This window comes from Anomaloglossus baeobatrachus, chromosome 2 (assembly GCF_048569485.1).
Source record: "Anomaloglossus baeobatrachus isolate aAnoBae1 chromosome 2, aAnoBae1.hap1, whole genome shotgun sequence".
Lineage (NCBI taxonomy): Eukaryota > Metazoa > Chordata > Amphibia > Anura > Aromobatidae > Anomaloglossus > Anomaloglossus baeobatrachus.
The window spans coordinates 499,987,096-500,007,730 of NC_134354.1; the positions used below are offsets into that span (position 1 = coordinate 499,987,096).

Here is a 20,635-nt window from a genome sequence, read left to right on the forward strand (position 1 = left end):
GAGGTTATGAATGGTATTTCCAGAATTATTTTGCCACTCTGAATCCACTTAGGCAAGCAAATCATCAAGATCTACTGCTCACAGCTCCATTTGCAGTTGCTGTCCAAACAATCCCAAATCTGTTTAATGAGAAACAAGTTTGAAGATGCTGCAGGCCATGGAAGCAAGTTGAAGGTCATGCAGGTTGCTCACAGTAGCACCAGAAATATGCGGCCTGTCGTTGACATGTTGAAAAAGTCTCCTGAGTCACTTTTACATTCCCTTGTGAAGGTTTCTTTATGGCTATGCCCTCATGGTCTGCAGACCAATCTCTGGCCATCATTGCACTTAAGGAAAAAGAAGAATGCATCGCTGAAGAGTATAGACCTCCATTATACCCTCCATTGCCATCCCGCTCTGCACCATAGTGGTCTTTAACAGCAAGGGCATGAGCTCAATAGAACACTTGTAGATGGATGTCTGACTCATAGCTCAATTTTGTATAAAAATATTCTAATTGTGTTTGTAGACACTGTTTGATCCTTTAGACTTGGTTATATGACATGTAATTTCACTTTCAGTACAGAATGGTTCAGTATGTACCATTCCTTGAATTGACAAGGCCTCATGGACAATTCCATGAAGAAGCCTTCTCAAGGGAACATCACACTGGTCCTATTCCTGGCACTATGATTTGGAAAAATATATATTATAACCAGACACCTCTAGCATTAATTCAAAGTACACTAACAGCATTACAATGATGTGGTTTTGGAATTAGTGATACAGCAATATCTCCAAATTGTCCCAGGAGTCATTTTCAACTCAACAATGCCAGGCCGAATGTTGCTTATGCAACTGTGAACAGTCTGTGTTACCTAAATGTGCTACCATGGCCTTCAGTATCTCCACACTTGTCTCCAATCGAGCTCTTGTGGCCAGCAGTTGCATAGCAATCTGGAAGTAACAGATTTTTATGATTGACATGCCAAGTGCATTCAGCATGGCAGAACAATTCTCAGATAACTATTTAGAATCTCATTGATAGCATGACAAGGTGAGGTAGTGTGTATATTTTTGCACATGTCTCCAATACTGAATAAATTTAGTTATTTTAAAAAATGTGTTTCAAGTTTTTCATCATTTACATTTTTGTTGATCCTGTGTTTTTGATGATTATACTACTTCTCATTCTTGGTATTGCATTTTCAATGTTGAGGAGTACATTTCTAAAAAAGAATGAAATACAGTTTTCAGTGATCAACAGCATACATAGTTGTTTTCAAATGTTTATCTGGATATTCCATTGAATGAGTTTACTTTCATACATATTGCCATCATGTTCTACAGCATTTTACATTGATTATAATCACTGTCTCCATTGATGTTATTCTAATTTAACTACCACTATATTTTTAGAATGTGGTAGAAAACCAGAATAACCAGAGGAAACCAATGCACACATTTGGAGAACATACAAGCTTTTTGTAGATGTTTTCCTTGTTGGGATTTGAACCTAGGACCCCATCATTCCAAGTGCTACCACTGAGGACCAGTAATGTTGTGATCTAGGGCAATCAGCTCTTAAGTTCAGATTTGTGGTCATAAATTGAGTGCAAAAATATGGCTGTAATATTCCCGTGTGAAATTGGCTTAAGGTGTAGTACAAACACAGACATTACCCAATGATCTTCATATATCAAAACTATACAATTGTCTTCCATAGCAACCTTGAAATTCTATTTTTTTAAACTAAGAGAAAAATAACAGCATCTCTTTGTCAGATTTCGCATATTATAAAGCATTATTGTTGCCAGAGAGAAAAGAGATTGGTAATAGTCTCATCTTGTTAAGTTGTGAAATGCTTTTTATCAGCACGGGAAAGTGCTAATTCTTGAGGTTGCTGTGGACATTTGACACTTGAAGATGCTTCTTAAAGACATCCTCAAGTTATGTATATCATTTACATTATAACAAGTCTTCCCATGCCAAAAAGTACTATAAATGAATCTGACAAGACAGTATGAAACTATTGGTAATTCTTTGTTATAACTAATAAATTAATGGAAGTTACGTGTAGAATTCTATCTTCAAGATAGATGGAACTGGTCTTCTAGAGTAACGGCCGATAATATAAAGTGGCTTTTCACTTTTCCCCAGTGACTTCCATAAGTTCCTTCAAAATCTAGTAAAACAACTTTATGAGATAACCAATCAGCAACTTGTAGAATATGCAAAACAGAAAAAATGTGGGGCTACATGTAGGATGGATACCACTATCCTCAATGATATACATTCTGTATTTCCTAAATGGGCATGGCATGAAAAATATGCAGACCATCCAGTTCTTAAATTTTGATATATACTAAAAATAATGCGCACATATTCGTCAATCACTTTCATGTGGCTCTCGTTACATTTTTAGATACAGTAGCTACAAATATGTTCAAAGTTCTTTAGTGCAATGGGACATTTCTCATTTCTCAGCCCTTACATAAAAAGAGCTTTGCATTTACTGTTCTGTCCTTTCAGCCGTGAAACAAAAGACGTTCTTTAAGTAACACGAATGATTAAATAAACCATAATGTTCTTTTGAAGTAACTGATTTAATGCACCAATATTTCTGCTGAGTACAGTTAAGGAAACAAACAATTTTTAAACAAAAGGCAATTTCAAATGAGTAATTATGAACATTATGGAATTCATGATATTTGACAGCAAAAAACATGGTCATCTCAAGTGGAAATATGACAAAGTATAAATAATAAAACTACGCTTCACCAAGATTCCATTTTGGTGCCATTTTAATGTTTATTTTTTGATTGAAATAATTTTTATTAAAGAATTTTCATACAAACAATCAATGCAAAACAAATAGTAACTTTATACATGATTCTCAATACATAGCAATATATGTAGACATTAACGTTTATTTTAATATTTATTAATGTTTATTTTTTAATCCTATGTCAGGAGTTAATCAAAGGATGGAAATTATTACCAGTGATAAAAGGGATTATCAAATACAGCAGTTTTGGTTCAAAAATGTCTGCAATAGGATTGAATAGATTTTCACTTGCCATAATTTCAGCAATAAGTCTACCTAACATACTGTATCTCTGCACTTTTTCTAATTGTACAAATATATTCCAAAATCAGAAGTACCCTAACTTAGCAATCTATATATGAATGTGGTCTAATTTATCATTGCTAAGAGAAAAGAGGCCTTGTTGCTACAAACAGTCAGGCTTTATTTCAATTACGTTTTATTGGCTTATGACAAGTCTGTCCAAGGGAGGCTTTAAGTTGACAGTTCCATATTCCATATCAGCGTCTAATCACTTTGCATATACGGCCAGTGTGAATTATTGGGTTCACATGACATGTTGATCACTGTCACTATGAGATTATGGTTTGATTATCTTGTGTTATTCTACTTATTTATTTATGCATACCCGTGGGACTGCTGTCCATTCAGGGACATAGCAATAACACTATTTCCGTTTCTTTGTTGTGTTTGTTTTTGTTGTGTTTTTTTTGTCCTATATTGGTGACGTCTCTGGGATAGGCCTCTCTGATTTATTTGGCTTTTGAGGCCAATCTTTGTCTTAAGGCTGCTTTACACGGTACGACTGATTGTGCAATTTCACAATTGATCGTACCCGCCCCGTCCTTTTTGCGTCACGGGCAAATCGCTGCCCGTGGCGCACAAGGTCAGTAACCCCCGTCACACATACTGACCTCTCGTGCGACCTCGCTGTGGGCGGCGAACGTCCACTTCCTGGAGTGGGAGGGACGTTCGGCGTCACAGCGACGTCACATGGCCGCCGGCCAATGGAAGCGGAGGGGCTGAGATGAGCGGGACGTAAACATCCCACCCACCTCCTTCCTTCATATAGCCGGCGGCGGCCGCGTGACGCAGGTGAGCTGCTGTTCATCGTTCCCGGGGTGTCACACGGAGCGGCGTGTGCTACCCCGGAAACGATGAACAACTAAATTAAACGATATTATGGAACCTAGCGAGCAGTACACGACTCACGATTTGTGAGCGATACTGCATCGATAGGAGGTGTCACACAGGCCGGCATCGCCAGCGATGCCGGATGTGCGTCACAAAAACCGTGACCCCGACGATCTATCGCACGATAGATTGTCTGGTGTAAAGCAGCCTTTACTGATCAGTTGCATTTGTCACCAGGAGAAGCTTTTTGTTGCATATTATTCCTTTCCTTATGGGTTTTTTAATAACTTTTATATTAATTGAATTAAAGGTTATATTTTAGCCCCTTATTTTGCTTTCTTATTTAACATAAGGAAGCATGTATTACAGCTAATCTAGAATATTTTAAAAACTATTTTGTTTGAAAGTATTATGGGGGCACTCCTAGCATCTCTTACTCACTTAGAAAGTCTAGTGTACCATCACAGTAAGAGCTGAGGATTAAAGATTCACAGATCCTATGTAACATACTGGGTTTAAGTGCTGACTCAGGAACCTTTGACCCCTCTTTGATTGCACCCACTGCTTTTCCTGTTGTTATACAACTGTTGAAATGTCTAGATTTTACACTTACTGATGGACAAGGAATTTTGCAATGATGAAGAATAGTAGTTAAATGCAGTAAAAGAGAAAAGCCTAGTGTTAGGGCTTTTAATGCTGAATGCCATTTGCATTTCCATGTACTATCACAGAACATGCTTACCTGGTCAGCAATTTTAAATAGGAAACGTCCATTGATTTAGTCAGTTTTTAGTCAATTGTGGAAAGTATTTCAACAATGTGATTGTAATTGTCAAGTCTGTATGAGGCCATTAGATGAAAAAAGCTAACCTGGACAGAATTTTTAGAAGCTACTCCATCTAGCAGATCTCAGAGGACTCTCAGCCTTTACATGGATCCTATTCAGGGATCTGAAATTACTGTCCATGTATTAGTTCTTGATCAAAGGAGCAAACCTATGTCAAACATACTTTAACAAGCTGGTTCAGTAACTGGAGAGAATTGGAACTAACTGAAAGCACAAAATTATAGTGAAGGGCATAGACAGGGTCAGATTTCAGAAGATCATGCAAAAAAGTCAGACTGGCTGTGGTACAGATAAGGAGAATCACAGAGGCAGCCATGGTCAGGGTCACTGTCTGGGTTAAGATCATAGTAACACTTCAAGTAATAGCAGGGGTATATGCATATACAATAAATGTCAACTTCCAGCAGAAAGCAGGGAGCTTAACTAGGGTGTGGTGCTATTCCATAGGCCACAGTAAGAAGCTGATTACTCCTGCTGAACTGCTATACAGAACACACCCATTTGCCTGGTTGGGCAGCACAACATGTCCCAGCCAAAGCAGTGTTTATGGAATGTCTGTACTGACCAAAGCAATTCTCCATGAAGTCTCCATCACTAATGACACCACAAAGAGTGAAAATGACAGGTCTTGGTGACAGAGACAGATCTTACTGGTGCAGATCTGGGTGTAGATGTGACAGTGTCACGAACTGGGGTATGGATACGGGAACATCTCGCTTGCCTTCAGGAGTTCTTCTCTGTACCCAAAGTTGCTCGGTCTGACCTTCTGAGCCATGGATGCTGACCAGGACTTTTTGGCATTCTGACAATAAGTGTCAAAAAGAGCCTACTCAGCATGTGTGGGTTTCCTATGGGTCTTTGCCACTATCTGAGCATGTCAGTGATATGGCACGTTCCTATTGGTCACAGTGACATCATTGATGATGTGGTACGTTCCCATTGGCCGCCATGACATCATTTGTGATGTGGCACGTCCCCATTGGCTGCCATGATATCATCGGTGATGTGGAACATTCCAATTGGTCGGTGACGTTATCAGTTTGTGGCACGTTCTTATTCGCCACTGTGACATCATCAGTGACGTGTAAGGCTCTCATTGGCCAAAGGGACTGGCTACACGTGGTTCCTCCATCTTGTGGGCAGTACAGAGGGGATAAATAGCCCTGACGCCTACATGGAGGTGCGCACTCGTCTTTGTGCATACTGTTGTACACATGAGAGATAGGGTTGGGCGGCAAAGTCCCACCGGATTGATTGAGGGACAGGAGGCAGGTTAGGGTGAGGTGTTGAGGTCATATACGTTAACCGAGTTAGGGTCAGTAGCTGGCGAAGCTAGGCTCTAGTGATATCGGGCTTGGGCGGCTTTGTGACCGGTGGCTAACCGGCTGTACCATACAGCAAGTCGATATAGGAGCAGTACCCTGTACACTTACCACAGCATATACCCTGAGCCTCTGCTAGCAGGATACGGCTAGTGTTCTGCTTGTCCGCCCCTATATATACTGTGTATGCTACATATATATTACTTTCTGTGAAGGAACAGTAGTGTAAATGCCATATAAACTCTGTGAGTTAAAAGAGTTTTGTTCATTTAATATAGTATTATTTTTTTATCTGACTCTGTCAGTTTATAGAGTTCAGTATACATACTGCAGTATCGTGTGGCTTAGAACACTGCATGCACAGGTACTCTGTGACGGAACAGAGTCTCTTTACACCTGTTGGTACCTCTGTGTGACCTGTAACAGAGTACCTTAATTACCGGGTTACTGTTGGGTTTCAGTAGGGCCTTGTGCCACCAGCTGCAGTTCTGCCATCACTGCACGGTGGACCCTGACCACTGGTATTAGTATATCTTCACTATTGCTATATCAGGAGGTTCCCGCGTAACAGTCAGTAATTGCATGTTGGAAATATCTGAGAGAGGCAACAAAAATATCATTTTTTTTGTTCTGAAGAAAGGTTTTTGAACACAAACATTTTTTTTGCCCTCTTGGCAAGTTTCCAAGATAATTCCAAGAAGTAAAGCAGAAGTATTATCTTGCGAACTTGCAAATGTATTAAAATGGTGTTTGTCTTAGGATACTATGTAACTATGTAACATTGTAGATATAGTCTTCCAAGCATACCTATATAATATAACATCATACACTTATTTTTTTTCTAAATGTGTCAAGACAGGTGTACATTAAATACATCTAAGCTACAGGGAATATTGACTCATAGGTTATGTGCGCACGCTGAGTATAATATAAATATTCTTCATCAAATCTGCATCTTTTAACCCCTTCACGACCCTTGACGGATCTATCCGTCATGGAGCATGTGACGTTAAGCCCTGCCCCCTGCCGAGGGCAGGATGCGGCAAACCGCGCACATATCAGCTATTTTTAACAGCTGACATGTGTGCCTGCATGTTGAGTGGAATCGATTCCACTCGCAACATTTAACCCCTTACATCTCGCTGCCAAAGTTTGGCAGCGAGATGTATATGCACGCGGCCATGATTTTCACTTACCGCCACCCCCACCGGAAGTGATATGCGTGTTAACGTGACTTTCGGTGGTTGCCATGGTAGCACAAGGTCATGTGATGACGCCTGTAGCTATGACGAGTCACTTTCGTTTTCACTCGGGGCAGAGCCGAATGAATCAGGAAGTGATCATATCTGCTGTTTACAGCTGTATAGCTGTGATCAGCAGATAGGACAGAGCGATCGGATTTCTGATCGCTATAGCCCCCTAGGGGGACTAGTAAAATAAAAAAAAAAGTAAAAAAATTTTAAAAAATAAAAAAAACAAAAAAACCCTAAAAGTTCAAATCACTCCCCTTTCACCCAATTGAAAATGAAAAGGTTAAAAAAAAATAAATATACACATATTTGGTATCGCCGCGTTCAGAAATGCCCGATCTATCAAAATATAAAATCAATTAATCTGATTGGTAAACGGCGTAGTGGCAAAAAAAATCCAAAAGCCAAAATTATGTTTTTTGGTCGCTGCAAGTTTTACGCAAAATGCAATAGCAGGCGATCAAAACGTAGCATCTGCACAAAAATGGTACCATTAAAAATGCCAGCTCGAGACACAAAAAATAAGTTGTCACTGAGCCATATATCCCAAAAAATGAGAATGCTATGGGTTTCAGAATATGGCGCAAAACGTATGCCACTTTTATCGGACAAGCTTGTGAATTTTCTTTAACCCCTTAGATGCAAGTAAACCTATACATGTTTGGTGTCTACAAACTCGCACCAACCTCAGGCATCACACCCACACATCAGTTTTACCATATAGTGAACACGGTGAATAAAACATCCCAAAAACTATTGTGCGATCACACTTTTTTTGCAGTTTTTCTACATTTGGAATTATTTTGCTGTTTTCCAGTACACTATATGCTAAAACTTAAGGTTTCATTTAAAAGTACAACTCGTCTCGCAAAATACAAGCCCTCATATGGCAAGATTGCCAGAAAAATAAAAAAGTTACGCCTCTCGGAAGAAGGGGAGCAAAAAACAAAAACGCAAAAACGGAAAGTGCCCGGGGGCTGAAGGGGTTAACAGAAAAAGGCACCGAAAAAGCATTTGGTGCATTTTTGTGCAACGAGTTTTTCTTAATGAAGTTAATGGGTGGAAGGGCTAAAATATGCAGGCAAAAGCGCACCAACAATTGACATGCTGCAAATTATTTTCTGCACCAAATCTGCAAGGAAAAAATAAGCATTGTGTGCGCAGCATTTCATAATTTTCAGTGACTTTATTGGCATGGCTGACAAAAAGATAGGAATGCAGATTTGTGACAAATCTGCTTAAAAAATGCATAAAAAAACCCCACAGCCTTACGGTAGGTTACACAATGCTTTTTCAGATTCCACATGTTGCGCCCATATGCAGAGGTGAGTTATGTGCATATTATTCAATAAAAAAAGAAATATAAAGTATATTGAAAATTAAAGAAAAAAAACTTTGCAAAAATTACACAATCTTAATATGTTATACATGCAATCATAATGTACTCTATACAAATTATATTACATTGCATGCAATGCTTTGGATCCTAGGTCATACAGATAATAAATTCCTAAATTGGAAGTTAGCCACTCAAACCATCCAGTCTATCAATTGTGCTCTCAGGCAGTATCATTTGTATTCCATGGAGGTTTTCCGCAACACACAGGACCAGTCTGAGCTGAAACTCTTTGTATATTAATGTAATTAGCTGCAGGTGTTGCTACTTAATTAACAAGAGTCTTCATTCAGCCACATGTAGTCTATAGACCATAAAGACAGAACAGATCACACAACTCTGCACTGGTCACGTTTATCCCAAGCTGAATTGGCACCCTGATATGCAAGACTTTACCCTTTATAATCAACATAACAAGATGATATCATCACTTAGAAATATTTTATTACAGACACATTCCTATAAAACGCTAAATAGCACCGTCTCAAAAGTTTTTGTACTACTGGTCGAAATGCTTTTTATAAATTGTTTAGGTATAGTATCGTCTGTGTTTAAAAATGTCTTTTTCACCTTATGCTATAGGAATGTTAAAGTCAATTCAGTAATGGGAGAAAATATTAAAGCGTATTTAATATGTATTATTTATTAATGATTCAATTAATTATAAATATAATTTACATAAATGTAATAATAATTAAATTATATTATTATTACTTTATTAATTATATTTATTAATTATGTATTTAATTAGTAATATTTAGTATTTCATATTTAAGTCACCATGTAAATCAAATTGCTACATTTATGATATAATGGATATGTAAGGTGATCTCCCCATTGACACCACTTAGGGTATATGCCTACGATTAGGACTCACTGCGTCCTGGACACAGCGGGTCCTGACCATGCAGGTCCGCGAGTCTCTTCCGCAGGAGACCGCAGGAGACCACAGCTGCTTGCACCCACGATCAGGGTTCAGAGCGCTGCGGTCTCTCGCCTCTGTTCTCCCTACGGAGGACGCATGCGAATCCGCAGCAAACAATTGACTGTGCTTGGAAAGATGCACCGCAGGTCAGTGTTTGCTGCAGAAAAAACAAGCACAGTGGGCATGGGATTTCTAGAAATCATCCACTATGCTTGTACTGTACAACGCATTGTTTTTGACGCAGCTGAAGCATGCCTACATCCAAAACGCTGCAAACACTGCTGAGCACATATCCTTAGAGAACAACACCATATTTCTATGTGCCTCTTGTTCAATATTTATTCATAGCATGCCCAAATGATATTGGGATGGCAGTTGGATATTCAGTCAGAACACAGGCCATTATATCTACAGCACAAGAGCACACAAATGACCGGCCATGTATGGCCACTGGTATTGTTCTGAGCTCTGTACAGCTGATTTTGACTATATCAAAATTGAGATCATCTTTGATCTGGTCTGTGGTCATAAATCAGCATATAGAAAATTGTAACCTCCCTGAGTAAGCGCATTGACAAATTGTCTGTTAACTCATACTATACCCAGCAAGGTGTTGGGCAGGAAAAAGCTTATTAAAGTCAAGCAGGGCTATTTGTAAAATAAAACCTATCTGTAAAAATCAATTTTATCCTAAAATAGAAAGTCCTACTATGGAAGGTATACAAACTCAAAAATTAAAAAAAAAAAGCTTTTAGACGCAAAAGAAAAATCATAGCATAAAGTTGAAAGATATGGACATTATTGGGGATATGGTTTTTTACTACTCGGGCAACCCCTTGGCATTCAGGATATTTGCTCTTGGTAAAAATAACAACACATATTCATCTCTGGTGCCGGCGTCATTACAGTTATATTGGCACTCGCTCTTCTAGGTCTCGAGTCACATTGTGACATCACTTGAGTCCTACACCCAATCAGCACTGGCTTCACGCTCTCCACCTTCGAAAGTAGAAGTCAGAGATATGACTTTGGCTGGCAGCTTACTATGATAGGAAAAGTGAAGGCAACTGAGTAGTAGACAACCCCTTAAAAAAGTTCCCAAAAGTCTTCATATCTTTCAACTGTATGCTATAATTATTTGTTTTGCTCCTGAAAGCCTTAAGCTTTTTAAAAATGCAGTTTATGTACCCTATTAGGAATGAGCTGTTATTTTTATTTCTTACTATTTTGGGCTACATATGATGTATTGATAAGCTTTTATTTTGGTGAGTGGGGGGTTAATGTAAAAAAATATTAATTTTGTAATTGTGTTTTTAATTTCTCTATGCAATACACCATACTCTATGACGATTAAGTTATCTTTTTCATTGGGTCATTACAATTGCAGCACTAGCAAATACATTTCTACATGCCTAAAAATTAATTTAGAAATATAATGTAACTTTTTTTTATTCTATTAGAAGCAGTAATCTTTTAGTCACTTATATAATGCTTTTGAATCTGTAGTATTAGCCAAAATCCTATAAAAATGATTGCAGTAATGTAATATATTGGTACATTGTATTTGTCATTAGACTTTATAACACTGCATATAATCAATTTAGCAATAATACAAAAAATGAAAATGAATGTTTTGTTCACCAGAATAATCAGTTATAACTTCAGTTTAGCTTAATGGATGAGTAAAAAGGGTAGATTAATGCCATGTTGGCACCTTATACGTTCATTAATAATGAACTCTATAGGGTGCTTTACATGCTGCGATATCGCTAACAATTTATCATCGGGGTCACGGTGTTTGTGACGCACATCCGGCACCGTTAGCGACATCGCAGCGTGTGACACATACGAGCGACCTTAAATGATCGCAAAAGTGGTAAAAATTGTTTGAAACAGAGAGGTCTTTCTGAAACAAAAAATCATTGTCTGCTTAGTAGCGATGTTGTTCCTCGTTCCTGCGGCATCACACATCGCTATGTGTGACACCGCAGGAGCGACGAACATCTCCTTACCTCCATCCACCGACAATGCGGAAGGAAGGAGGTGGGCGGGATGTTACATCCCGCTCATCTCCGCCCCTCCGCTTCTATTGGCTGGACGCTTAGAGACGCTACAGTGACGTCGCTATGACGCCAAACGCACCTCCCCTTTGAGGGAGGGATTGTTCGGTGGTAACAGCGACATCGCTGACCAGGTATGTGCATGTGACGCTGCCGTAGCAATAATGTTTGCTACGGCAGTTATCCCACAATATAGCACACACGACGAGGGCGGGTGCTGTCGTGCACAACATCGCTAGCAATTATTAGCGATGCCGCAGCATGTAAAGCACCCTTATGGCCATAATACACAGCAATTATTTCCCATAGTATACAGTATTATAAAAAAAATGCTGCAATGCAAGAATGCTTTAAAAAATAGAAGTGTTAATTAGGGATGAGCAGACTTGAGAATGCTAACCCCTTCATGACCTAGGATGAGCTTTCTTTTATCCCCGCACATGTCTGCTGATCTAATTAGCAGACATGTGTGGCTAACAGGAATGGGTGGATGAGAGATCCACCAGTGCCTGTTAACATCTTAAATCACTCTGTCAAAATCTGGCTGCACAATCTAACGTGCTCCAGCAGGGATTACACTGTTCCCCGCTGCCATCGGCGGCCTCGTGACATGATAACATAGTGCCAATTGGTTTCCATGACTGACAGATGATGACCCCTGTCACTGTCATGACTTACTCCCTGTGAATGTCGTCAGAGTGCTGGCATTTAGAGGAACACAGCATTTCTGCTGATCAGAGCAATGCATTGATCTGATCAGCAGAAGCGATTGGACTGTGCAGTCAACAAGTCTCCTATAGGGACTAGTAAAACCAATAAAAATGATAAAAAAGTTTAAAAAAATATTTAAACTTTTTTTAGTCGCCGCAACATTCCATTAAAATGCAATAACAGGAGGCAAAAACATTGCATCTATGCCAAAATGGTATAATTAGAAACGCTAACTCATGATGCAAAAAAGAAGCCATCACTGAATCACAGATCTTGAAAAATGAGAACGCTATGGGTCTCGGAAAATGGCAACAGCAAAAGTGCAATTCTTTTTTTTTTTTTTTTTTTTTAAACTTTTGAATTTTTTTCATCATTTAGATGAATGTAAAACTATACATGCAACTACAAACTCGTAATAATGACCTGGGGAAAAAAACATTGTGCAATTACATTTTTTTGCATTTTTACTGCACTTTTTTTTTTTTCCTGTTTCTCATTTTACTATATGGTTAAATAAATGGTGAAATCAAAAGTACAACTTGTCCTGCAAAAAACAAGCCCTAATATGGCTATATTTAAGGAAAAATAAAAAGTTATAGCTCTTTGTAGAAAAATTTGAAATTAAAAACGTAAATTCGCCGGTGGGTGAAGGAGTTAAAAGTTTTGTTCGATACACGGACTTGACCTGAACTTTATACTGTATCAAGAAGTAAATAGGAACGCGAACTTTGATACTGTAGTATGGCCATACAGAGGGCTAGGGGGCTGCAAAAGGAAGCAAACAAATATGGATATGGAGTAAATAAATAATGTAATAAAACAGCATGGGGTCCCCTCTATTTTTGATACCCAGCCAAGGTAAAGCAAGCAGCTGTTGACTGCAGCCCTCAGCTGTCTGCTTTACTTTAACTGGTTATTAAAAATAGAAGGGATCCAATGCAGTTTTTTTAAAGTTGATATATAAATAAATAATTTAAAAATGGCATAACGTCCTCTCTATGATCAGCAAAGGTAAAGCAGTCAGCATAAAGCTGGTATTATCAGGCTGGGAAGGCCCACAGTTATTTGGCCTTTTTCAGCTTAAAAATAACAGACCACAGTCACAGCTTCCGCTAGATGAGCCTAATCTGGTGCTTTGCCTGGCTCTTCCTGATTGCCCTGGTGTGATGGCAATTGGGGTAATATTTTCGGGGCTAATGTCAGCTGTGAATTGGCAGCTGGCATCAAATCCAGGGGTTAGTATGGGGAGGAATTTATCAGACACCCCCATTACTAACATAGTAAATGTAAATTAAAAAAAACACACACAGGAGAAAATGTGTTTACCAATTTATTGACTTAAAAAAGCCTTGAAGTTATGATGTAATCTAATGTTGTAATGTCCCACGACATCCATCCAATCCTTTGAAGCCTCGTTCTCAGAACGAACATGAGAAATTCCATGCCTGCCATTTACTGATCTATGGAGCCTCTTTCTGAGAATTAGGCTCCATAGGTTTCTAGCGGTCAGCACCAGACAGAAATTTTCACGAGCATGACAAATTTGGTGGCTGCCACTGACTACAAGTGACCTATGGAATCTCATTCTGAGAACAAGACACCATAAGATTTGATGGATGCTGTGGGACATTACACCATAGGAGTATTTTGGAACTGAAGATTTTTTAAATTAATAAATTGGTGAATGAGGGAATTAGGGGGAGTATTTATTCAAATAAACTATTTTTTCCTGTGGTTTTTTTTTACTTTACACTTACTGGGTTAGTAATAGGGGTGTCTTATAGAAGCCTCTCTATTACTAGTCCCTGGACTGGATCGCAACTGTAAATTTACAGCTTATATTACCCCAAAAATATTACCCCAATTGCCATCACATCAGGTCAGTCTGGAATATTTGGGGAAAGCACCAGAATTAGTAATGTGATGTACCACTGGGGTGTCTGTGGGCTGCTATTTTAAGTTTGGGAAAGGCAAAATAACCATGGGCCTTCCCAGTCGGATAATACTAGCCCCTAGGTGTGTTGTTTACCTTTACTAATTATCAAAATTAGAGGCTCCGAGTTATTTTATTTGTATTTTTTTATTTATTTTGTTCCCAGCAGCATCCAAACATCCTCCACATGCCGAAAAACCTCCCTTCAGCCTTTCAGCAAACTTTATTCAGCATCTAAACAGCATTTGAACTTTGAACTTGAGCACAGATTTTCATGAGAAATCCATGTTTGGGTTAGAGCACTGGACACTGGGTGTCCGGTATGAACCCCAAACTTTACAGTTCAGGTTCCTAGTGTTAATGCTTTATTTTTATCAATTAGTGAAAAAGCTAAATTAAGGAAAATTAAATCAATATTTGCTATGAACTCATGAGATGGGCAAGCACTAAAATGCTTGGCTTCTCAATACTCAAGACAAATAGGTCAGAAGCTCTGAAAGTGCTCAATTCAAGTTACAAGTATAATGGAAGTCAATAATTGGGCAGTTTGGCTCTCTGCCCACATACAGCCATCCATAAACAAAGCATTTCCAAAGGGGAAGGCATTTTATTCTTTTTATACCCTATATTTGAAAATGTTTCAACCCTGGTGAAAGCAATTCAGAGACTGTGAATGGCTCTTGCTGGTGTGCTTGCACACATTATGCAGTGAAGCAAGCCTGTGCTTTGGGGTTATTAGTTCAGAGACAACACATCTCGGCTGAGCACAGTGAGTACTTGGGCACCTCGATGCTTGATCGAGTGCCGAACAGTAGTAAACATGCTCGCCCAACACTAATGACCGCCTGTTATGGTTGCTGTGGCACTGGAGACTATGTTCGGATTTCTTGCTACTGCACATGTGCGAGCACTGGAGACTATGTTAGGATTTCTTGTTACTGCACATGTGCAAGCGCTGGAGACTAAGTCCTATCTTGGAGCCATTGCACATGTACGGGTGACATCATTGCTGACACGAGGTCACATGTCTCTGACACCTTCTAAGCTGATTGGCCGCTGGTCATGTGCTTGTGATGCTTTGCTCGGTGATAGGCCAGCGTGACGTCATTGCTGTCGTTCTGGCAGCGGATTGGCTCTGGTGTCCTCCATCTTGGATGAGGCACAGAGTCTATATAAGACCCTGACGCATGCCGCCCGTCGCTCAGTCCTCTTGGTTCATGCATGAGAGTAGACGCTCTGTGCACGTCCCTCTAGGCATCTCTCTGTCTATGCTAGGTGAGCGCTACCGGCAGGGTAGTAGAGCGGACATAGGCAGGTGCCTGAGGCACATGGTTCGGCTGGGCCTTGTGATTCTACTCGTAGGTGGAAGTTGCCGCTAGGGTAATGTTCCTTATACTGCGTCTGGCAGTTGTTCGTATCCTCGCACACTAGGGGAGCAAACATAGGTAGGAGCTACCACACACCCTCCGAGTAAGGGAGGAATTGCTTTACTTCCTAACTATATGCGTCTGTGAGTTTAACAGAGGTATTGCACTCTGCACTTGTGCTACTACTATTTACAGTGGCACACTTATATACTCTTCCTCACTCATTAACCTATCCCTTTTACGTTAATGCTAAATATGGTAGTCGCTGTGACTTTAACAGTACACGCCATGATTGGCTCTAGTGTCACTGAGATGTATGAGTGTCAGTACTGTTTCCGTAGTACAAGATACCCCTTATCCTCTGCCATAGTCTGCAGCAGAGACTTTGCATGGTGGACCCTGACTGTCTGATATCCCTTTGGTTTTTATAATCAGACAGCCCCCGTAACATTAGGACTGAGCCAAGGGTCTGGCAGTTATGGCAGAATATCAGCAGTTACACCGTTACATACAAGTACTTGAGTCGCGGCTCAAGAGTATAGAGGATAAACCTCAGACCATGGTGACATCTGCACATGATCCTCAACTTGCTCTGCCAAACAGATATTCTGGCGATGCCAGATCATGTCGTGGTTTCATTAGTCAGTGTCAGATACACCTAGAGGTCAACTCTTCTCGCTTCTCTACGGAGAGGTCCAGAGTAGGCTTTATCATCTCCTTACTTCAGGACAAAGCCTTAGAATGGGCAACTCCCCTATGGGAGCGCTCTGATGTGGTTACTCTGAGACATCAGGACTTTCTTGATGCTCTTAAAGCGGTATTCATGGGTCCGCAGGTTACCCATGATGCGGCCCTGAGGCTCTTAGATCTATATCAGGGTTCGTTATCCACTAGTTCTTATGCCATTGCTGTTAGAACTCTGGTGGCAGAACTAGACTGGCCAGAGAAGGTGTTGATTCTTATCTTCTGGAGAGGGTTGGCAGGCTATGTCAAGGATGCCCTTGCTACTCGTGAGGTCCCTGCTTCTCTGGAGGACTTGATCACAGTAGCAACGAGGATCGACGTACGCCATAGGTAACGTAGACTCGAGGTTTCTTCCTCACGCCCTAAGCATTGGGCTATTCCAGTTGTTGAGGGTCCACCACCATCTTCCTCAGCACCTGAAACATCTCCCACTCCTATGGAGTTAGGTCATACGTCCTCCAGACTACGCAAGTCTGGCCCTCCTATATGTTACGTATGTTGTCAGGCTGGGCACTATGTCAACCATTGTCCTAGCTGTCAGGGAAACTCCCAGGCCTAGTAACCATTAGAGGGGGGTTACTAGAGACGTCTTCTGCACCCTCTAAGTGTAGTATCCCAGGTCAGCTCTCATTCTCTGAGAATACATGGCCTATTATGGTTTTTGAGGATTCCGGAGCTGACGGGACTTTTGTGTCCTCAGGATTTGTAAAGAGACACAATATTCCCTCTATCATGTTAGAGGCGCCTATTCCTCTCCGTGTTGTTAATGGGACTATGTTGTCTGACTCCATTACATTGAGGACAGTTCCCTTGCGCCTTTCCCTGTCTCAGAGTCACATAGAGGAGATTTCTTTTCTCATTTTGTCTGAGGGTATAGACGACGTCCTTCTGGGTCTCCCATAGCTTCGGACTCATGCTCCTCTAATTGACTGGGAGTCTGACAGCATTATTAGTTTGGGTTCGAAATGTCAGTCCCGATGTTTTCCCTTACCACCTAAGGTCGTTGCGGTTAGATCAACTGATCTCTCTCCCATACCTACACCCTACTTGGATTTCGCTGACATGTTCTCCAAACAGGGTGCTGAGGTTCTTCCGCCCCATAGGCTGTATGACTGCGCCATAGACCTTATCCCAGGTTCGGTTCCACCTAAGGGCAGGGTTTACCCCCTGTCAATACCTGAGTCGGAGGCCATGTTGACCTATATAAGAGAGAGTTTAGAAAAGGGGTTCATTCGTATGTCGGTCTCTCCCGCGGGAGCTGGGTTTTTCTTTGTTTGGAAGAAAGAGGGTGATTTGCGTCCCTGCATAGATTACAGGGGTCTCAACGCAATCACAATAAAGAACAAATACCCGTTACCTTTAATTTCGGAGCTCTTTGACAGACTGAGGGGAGCTCAGGTTTTTACGAAGTTGGATCTGCGGGGTGCATATAACTTGGTACAAATTCGAGAGGGTGACGAATGGAAGACCGCTTTTAACACCCGAGACGGTCACTATGAATACCTCATCATGCCTTTTGGTTTATGCAATGCACCCGCAGTATTTCAGGACTTCGTAAACGATGTGTTCAGGGATTTACTGTTATCCTCCGTCGTGGTGTATCTGGATGACATCCTGATTTTTTCTCCTGATCTGGAGACTCATCGTCAGGATGTCGTTCGTGTCCTTTCCCGTTTAAGGGAGCACTCATTGTTTGCTAAACTCGAAAAGTGTGTATTCGAGCAGTCATCCTTGCCTTTTTTGGGTTACATTATCTCACAAGAGGGTCTGGCTATGAATCCTGCGAAGCTCTCTGCTGTCCTGGAATGGTCCGAACCTCATTCCTTGAAGGCGGTGCAACGCTTCTTAGGATTCAAAATTATTACCGGCAGTTCATACCCCGTTTCTCTACTTTTGGTGGCCCCTTTGGTGGCTTGACTAAGAAAGGTGCTAATCCAAAAGTCTGGTCTACTGAGACATCCCAGGCTTTTGAGGCAGTAAAAAGACACTTTTCAACTGCTTCCGTTCTTCAAAGACCCGATGAGAATAAGCCCTTCCTCTTGGAGGTTGATGCCTCTTCAGTGGGTGCTGGTGCGGTCTTGTATCAAAAGAACGGTGTAGGTAGAAAAAGGCCGTGTTTCTTCTTTGCTAAAACCTTTTCACCGGCAGAGAGAAACTATACCATTGGGGATAGGGAACTGCTCGCCCTGACATTAGCCTTGGAGGAGTGGCGTCACTTGCTAGAAGGAGCAAAACATCCTTTCTAGGTCTATACAGACCATAAGAATCTGACGTACTTACAAACCGCTCAGCGTCTGAATCCTCGCCAAGCCCGCTGGTCCTTGTTTTTCTCCCGCTTTCACTTCTCTATCAATTATCTGTCTGGGAGTAAGAATAACAAGGCAGACGCCCTGTCTCGCTCTATGGTTTCTACCCAGGAAGAGATTGATGAACCTCGTCTTATCCTTCCCTCCAGGGTTTTTCATACGCTCTCCCCTGTGACATTAGACCAAATCCCACCGGGCAAGACCTTTGTTCCGCCTGATCGACAGAATGATATACTGTCGTGGGCCCACACCTCAAAAGTGGGTGGGCATTTTGGTATTAGACAGACACGAGAGTTACTCGAGAGGTGGTATTGGTGGCCACACTTAACCAGCCACGTCAAGAGATATGTCGGTTCCTGCTACTCGTGTGCTCGCAACCGTCCCTTATGGCAGAGACCGGCTGGGCTCTTGCATCCTTTACCAGTGCCAGATAGACCATGGAAGGTTGTAGGCATGGACTTTGTGGGTTATCTTCCGTGTTCACAGGGACATAGATTTGTGTGGGTCATTATGGACCATTTCTCCCGGATGGTTCATCTCGTACCATTATCAAGAATCCCATCTTCCAGGGTACTAGCCAAACTATTCCTCAAGCATGTCTTTAGGCTTCACGGGATGCCAGATCGTATCATTTGTGATAGAGGCCCGCAATTTGCTTCCCGTTTCTGGCGAGATCTTTGTAGCCTTCTGCAAATTGAGTTGAATCTCTCTTCAGCATACCATCCGGAGACCAATGGTTTGGTTGAGCGTACCAATCAATCCATGATTATATACCTTCAACACTTTGTTGCTGAGAACCACGATAACTGGTTCTCCCTCCTACCCTGGGCAGAATTTGCCCTTAACAATTCGCTGGCTGAGGTCACTGGGGAGACACCGTTCGTACTCAATAATGGGCAACACCCCAGGGTACCGGTACCATTTCCCGCTGCTGCACCTCCTCCTCTTGTGGCCGACTGGGCAACTAATGCCAGAGAGGTTTGGGATCGGACTCAAGAGTCGATCCAAGCAGCTAAGGACTGTATGAAGACGGTGTCCGATCGGTTTCGTCGCCCGGCTCCTGTCTTTTCTCCGGGGGACTTTGTGTGGCTCTCTGCAAAACATGTGAAACTTAGAGTGAGCTCTGTCAACTTTGCTCCTCGCTTCCTGGGTCTTTATGAGGTTCTTCGACAGGTAAATCCTGTAGTCTACCAATTGAAGTTACCCGTCCATCTTAGGATCCATGACAAATTCCATGTTTCACTGTTAAAGCCGGCTATTTTACCTCACGCTCGTGAAGTGCACTCTCCTGCCTCTGATTCCTCTCGCTCTAGCTATGAGGTATGAGCCATAGTTGGTTCTAAGATGGTTCGAGGGCGCAGGTTCTTCTTGATAGATTGGGAGGGCTACGGCCCGGAACATCGCTCTTGGGAGCCTGAGGAGGCTGTCCATACTCCCGACTTAGTTGCCGAGTACCTGCGTCACCGGGAGGGGGGCCCTTGATGGGGAGGTACTGTTACGGTTGCTGTGGCACTGGAGACTATGTTCGGATTTCTGGCTACTGCACATGTGCGAGCACCACTGGAGATTATGTTCAGATTTCTTGCTACTGCACATGTGCAAGCGCTGGAGACTAAGTCCTATCTTGGAGCCATTGCACATGTGCGGGTGACATCATTGCTGACACGAGGTCACATGTCTCTGACACCTTCTAAGCTGATTGGCCGCTGGTCATGTGCTTGTGACACGTGGTCACATGTCTCTGACACCTTCTATGCCGATTGGTCGCTGGTCATATGCTTGTGACGCTTTGCTCGGTGATTGGCCAGCGTGACGTCATTGCTGTCGTTCTGGC

General features: G+C 41.5%; 1 protein-coding gene across 9 annotated transcripts in view; it reads right to left on the reverse strand.

Moving 5' to 3' along the window:
* Positions 1–20,635, reverse strand: part of DMD (dystrophin) — a 4,177,531-nt gene that overhangs the window by 1,213,533 nt on the left and 2,943,363 nt on the right. The gene's annotated exons all lie outside the window — the stretch shown is intronic.